General features: G+C 42.1%; 1 pseudogene across 1 annotated transcript in view; it reads left to right on the plus strand.

Annotated features, from left to right (window-relative positions):
* LOC311122762 (NLR family CARD domain-containing protein 3-like) overlaps nt 1-5776 on the plus strand; it is a 79899-nt pseudogene extending 74123 nt beyond the window's left edge. Inside the window, exons 4-6 of the transcript XR_014615959.1 lie at nt 1941-2114; nt 4085-4131; nt 4912-5776. The product of XR_014615959.1 is annotated as an NLR family CARD domain-containing protein 3-like (transcript). The remainder of the gene's footprint in view (nt 1-1940; nt 2115-4084; nt 4132-4911) is intronic.
* Nucleotides 5777-6000: the final 224 nt, after the last annotated feature.

Below are 6000 nucleotides of genomic sequence, written 5' to 3' on the forward strand. Positions count from 1 at the left end.
CTGGACACACACACATACACACACTGGACACACACACACTGGACACACACTCATTGGACAACACACACACATTTGTAAAAATAAAGAAAAACCCTTGAATGAGTAGGTGTGTCACTGGACACACACACAAACACACACTGGACACACACACACACTGGACACACACACACACACACAAGGAATAATTTATTAGTGTTTAGAAACATGTTATCTACTGTTAATAATGATACATTCATTCATTTATATACAGTACCAGTCAAAAGTTTGGACACACCTACTCATTCAAGGGTTTGTCTTTATTTTTACTATTTTTTACATTGTAGAATAATAGTGAAGATATCAAAACTATGAAATAACAAATATATTTTATATTTAAAATCTTCAAATAGCCACCCTTTGCCTTGATGACAGCTTTGCACACTCTTGGCATTATCTCAACCAGCTTCACCTGGAATGCTTTTCCTACAGTCTTGAATGAGTTCCCACATATGCTGAGCACTTGTTGGCTGCTTTTCCTTCACTCTGCGATCCAACTCATCCCAAACCATCTCAATTGGGTTGAGGTTGGGTGATTGTGGAGGCCAGGTCATGCTGGTTAAATTCTAAATAAATCACAGACAGTGTCACCAGCAAAGCACCCCCACACCATAACACCTCCTCCTCCATGCTTTACGATGGGAACTACACATGCCGAGATCATCCGTTCACCCACACCGCTTCTCAAAAAGACACAGCGGTTGGAACCAACAATCTCAAATTTGGACTCTAGACCAAAGGACAAATGTTCACCGGTGTATTGACCATTGCTCGTGTTTCTTGGCTCAAGCAGGTCTCTTCTTCTTATTGGTGTCCTTTAGTAGTGATTTATTTGCAGCAATTCAACCATGAAAGCCTGATTCACACAGTCCCCTCTGAACAGTTGATGTTATGATGTGTCTGTGACTTGAAATCTGTGAAGCATTTATTTGGGCTGCAATTTCTGAGGCTGGTAACTCTAATGAACTTATCCTCTGCAGCAGAGGTAACTCTGGGTCTTCCATTCCTGTGGCGGTCCTCATGAGAGCCAGTTTCATCATAGCGCTTAATGGTTTTTGTGACTGCACTTGTTCTTAAAGTTCTTGAAATGTTCCGTATTGACTGACCTTCATGTCTTAAAGTAATGATGGACTGTTGTTTCTCTTTGCTTATTTGAGCTGTTCTTGCCATAATATGGACTTGGTCTTTTACCAAATAGGGCTATCTTCTGTATACCCCCCTACCTTGTCACAACACAACTGATTGGTTCAACCACATTGAGATGGAAAGAGATTCCACAAATTAACTTTTAAGAAGGCACACCAGTTAATTGAAATGCATTCCAGGTGACTACCTCATGAAGCTGGTTGAGAGAATGCCAAGAGTGTGCAAAGCTGTCATCAAGGCAAAGGGTGGCTATTTGAAGAATCTCAAATATAACATATATTTTAATTTGTTTAACACTTCTTTGGTTAATACATTATTCCATATGTGTTATTTCATAGTTGTGATGTCTTCACTATTATTCTACAATGTAAAAATTAGTTTTTTATTTTTACACATTTGAATGAGTAGGTGTGTTCAAACTTTTGACTGATAGTGTATATATACATATATTAATAGATATGGCAGGTTTCAGGACTCTGATGTATCTGAAAAATGTTTTAACATTTACATTACATTTTAGTCATTTAGCAGACGCTCTTATCCAGAGCGACTTACAGGAGCAATTAGGGTTAAGTGCCTTGCTTAAGGGCACATCGACAGATTTTTCACCTAGTCGGCTCAGGGATTAGAACCAGCGACCTTTCGGTTACTGGCACAACGCTCTTACCCACTAAGCTACCTGCCGACCCCAAATATAAAATATATTTTCACCACCAAAGAATAGCAGTGTGGTTTTAAAATGATTTGACTCTTTGCAGGCTGTCAGGCTGTCTAGTCACAGAGGAAGGCTGTGCTTCTCTGGTCTCAGCTCTGAAGTCAAACCCCTCACACCTGAGAGAGCTGGACCTGAGTAACAATGACCTGAAGGATTCAGGAGTGAAGCTGCTCTCTGCTGGACTGGGGAATCCCAACTGTAAACTGGAGACTCTGAGGTCAGTATTCCTGTAGTTGGTCAACAAGTGATAACTGTTCACCAGATCCACATGTGTTTACCAGGCACACATAGTCCACACCATATGTGTTTGGACAGTGAAGCTTACAGTTTTACATTTGGTTCTATGCTCCAGCATTTTAGATTTGAGATTGAATGTTTCATATTAGGTGACAGTACAGAATGTCACCTTTTATTTGAGATTAATGGTGAGAGGTTAGCATGTTTTGTTGTAGCCTCTGTAACTCTCTCACTCATTATTATTCATGATTCATTCATTATTTTTCTTAATCAAGGCATCATCAGGATTCATTTAGTAGTGTTTAGAAACATGTTATCTACTCACTTAGACAGAAAATTACTCCAGTCATCATCCACCATTCAGTTACTGTCGGGCAAAACATAACCCAAAACACAACCGAAACAAACTGCAAATGCAACCAACGAGTTCACAACCAAATACTCAACTTTTGACAACTTTAATACACTATAAGTGAATTTGTCAGAATACGTTTGACTTCGTCAAATAGGGGGACTAGATACATAAAGTGATTCATTTCTAAACGGTGAAACATATATGTATTAAAATACCCTCAAATAAAAGGTGACATTATATACTGTCATCTCATATGAAACATTTGATCTCAAATCCAAAATGCTGGAGTATAGAGCCACATTTAAAATGTTAGCTTCACTGTCAAAATAGATATGGTGTGGACTGTATACTCAATACAATCTAAATCTGATACCTCACTGTCTGTCTTTTGACTGATACTGCTTTTTAAACTGGTCTGGTCAGTCTACTCAAATATTCGTACTATACATGTTTCTATCTACAAGCAATACTTTGATAATTTGTCATTTCTAATAATGAAATATTCATTAATTTATGAATAGATATGGCAGGTTTCAGGACACTGATATATCTGAATATGTTGAAAAAATATATTGCCACTATTTTCACCACCAAAGAATAGCAGTGTGGTTTTAATATGATTTGACTCTTTGCAGGCTGTCAGGCTGTCTAGTCACAGAGGAAGGCTGTGCTTCTCTGGTCTCAGCTCTGAAGTCAAACCCCTCACACCTGAGAGAGCTGGACCTGAGCTACAATCACCCAGGAGACTCAGGAGTCAGACTGCTCTCTGCTGGACTGGAGGATCCACACTGCAGACTGGAGAAACTCAAGTATGTAGAGGGTTTATGTCAATGTTCATATCAGACATGTTGGAGTTATCAGGCTAGTTAAGACAAACATTCTGTCCACCACTTGGACTAAGTTATATAAAGACTGTGTGTGTGTGTGTGTGTGTGTGTGTGTCTAGTGTGTGTGTGTGTGTGTCTGTGTGTGTGTGTGTGTGTGTCTGTGTCTGTGTCCAGTGTGTGTGTGTGTCCAGATTGTGTGTGTGTGTATGTGTGTGTCCAGTGTGTGTTTGGGGGTCCAGTGTGTGTGTATGTGTGTGTGTGTGTGTGTGTTCAGGATGATGATGATTAATAATAATAATAATAATAATAATATGCCATTTAGCAGATGCTTTTATCCAAAGCGACTTACAGTATGCATCACTCACACTGGACACACACACACACACACACACACACACTGGAAACACACACACACACACACACACACACACACTGGCCCCACACACACACACAAAGGAAACACACACTGGCCCCACACACACACACACAAAGGAAACACACACTGGATACACACACACTGGACACACACACACCGGACACACACACACACAGTGGACACACACGCTGGACACATACACACACACACACACACTGGACCCACACACACACACCTGACCCACACACACACTGGACACACACACACAAAGGACAGACACACACACACAGACTTGGACAAAGTTATATGCTGACTGTGTGTGTGTCCAGTGTGTGTGTGTGAGTTCAGGTGTATCCCTCAATGACTGTCTGTTCTTCTGCTTACCGCTACAGTGTGGAACATGGTGGAGAGTACACAATGAAACCTGGACTTAGAAAATGTGAGTGTTGACTGCTGTGAAGAATATGACTAAGAATAAGTCTTAATTCAAGTGAAGTCAAATTCAAAGACCACCATCATTACTTACTTGGTCATATTAAATATCAGCTGTAGTTCTACAGAAGCACAAATCAGGGACACCAAAGTTTACAAAGAGTTGCTTTGACAATGTGTGTGTCTGTATATGTGTGTGTGTGGCGTGTTCCCGTTACGTTAGAAATGAATGAATGCATGAAGGTGTGTGACAATGTGTGTGTCCAGGATGTGTGTGTGTGTTTGTGTGTGTGTGTTCAGGATGTGTGTGTGTGTGTGTGTTCAGGATTTGTGTGTGTGTGTTCAGGATGTGTGTGTGTGTCTGTGTGTCCAGGATGTGTGTGTGTGTGTTTGTGTGTGTGTGGTTAGGATGTGTGTGTTTGTGTGTGTGTGTGTGTGTGTGTCCAGTGTGTGTGTGTGTGTGTGTGTGTGTGTGTTCAGGATGTGTGTGTGTGTGTGTGTGTGTGTGTGTGTGTGTGTGTGTGTGTGTGTGTGTGTGTGTGTGTGTGTGTGTGTGTGTGTGTGTGTGTGTGTGTGTGTGTGTGTGTGTGTGTGTAATTAATGGGAGTGAGTGTGTTTTATATTACCATACAGTATAACATATGATCATTCAACAAGTCTCAAATTACCTTAACTTCTCCTTTTGATACATAGAAACATCTACATTAAATGAATTAGTGAAAAGTGAGTTAACATTCTAATGTGAATGATGATGATTTCTAATATTGTGTCTGGTTTCATCCATCAGATGTCTGTGATCTCACACTGGACCCAAACACAGTAAACAGATTCATCTCTCTGTCTGAGGAGAACAGAAAGGTGACATGTAGGAGAGAGGAGCAGCCGTATCCTGATCACCCAGAGAGATTTCAGGGCTGGGAACAGGTGCTGTGTAGAGAGGGTCTGACTGGGCGCTGTTACTGGGAGGTAGAGTGGAGTGGAGTGGGGCTGGTATAGGAGTGACATATAAAGGAATCAGCCGGAGAGGAGGGGGTAGTGACTGTTGGCTTGGATTCAATGACAAGTCCTGGAGACTGTTCTGCTATGAGAACTATTACTTTGCCTGGCACAATAAGAAGCCCACTACCATAGACGTCCCCTCCTCCAGCTCCCACAGAGTAGGAGTGTATCTGGACTGGCCAGCCGGCACTCTGTCCTTCTACAGAGTCTCCTCTGACACACTGACCCACCTGAACACATTCCACTCCACATTCACTGAGCCCCTCTATCCAGGGTTTAGGGTTTATGATGTTGACTCCTCAGTGTCCCTGTAAATAATAACCATGGTAACACTGACACACACACACTGGACACACACTGGACACACACACACACACTAGACACACACACACACACTGGACACACACACACACGTTGGACACACACACACGCTGGACACACACACACACACTGGACACACAAACACACACACACACACACTGGACAAACACACACTGGACACACTCACACTGGACCCACACACACACACACTGGACACACACACACCACACACACACACACACATACACTGGACACACACACACACACACATACACACACTAGACATACACACACACACACACACTGGACACACACACACTGGACACACACACACACACTGGACACACACACACACACACACTGGACATACACACACACTGGACACACACACTGGACACAAACAAACACACACACACACACACACACACACACACTGGACAAACACACACACTAAACACACTCACACTGCACATACACACTGGACACACACACACACACACTGTACAAATACACACACACACACACTGGACACACACAAACTGTACACACACACACA

Source organism: Coregonus lavaretus, assembly GCF_964263955.1.
Source record: "Coregonus lavaretus genome assembly, contig: HAP1_SCAFFOLD_1134, whole genome shotgun sequence".
Classification (NCBI taxonomy): Eukaryota; Metazoa; Chordata; class Actinopteri; order Salmoniformes; family Salmonidae; genus Coregonus; species Coregonus lavaretus.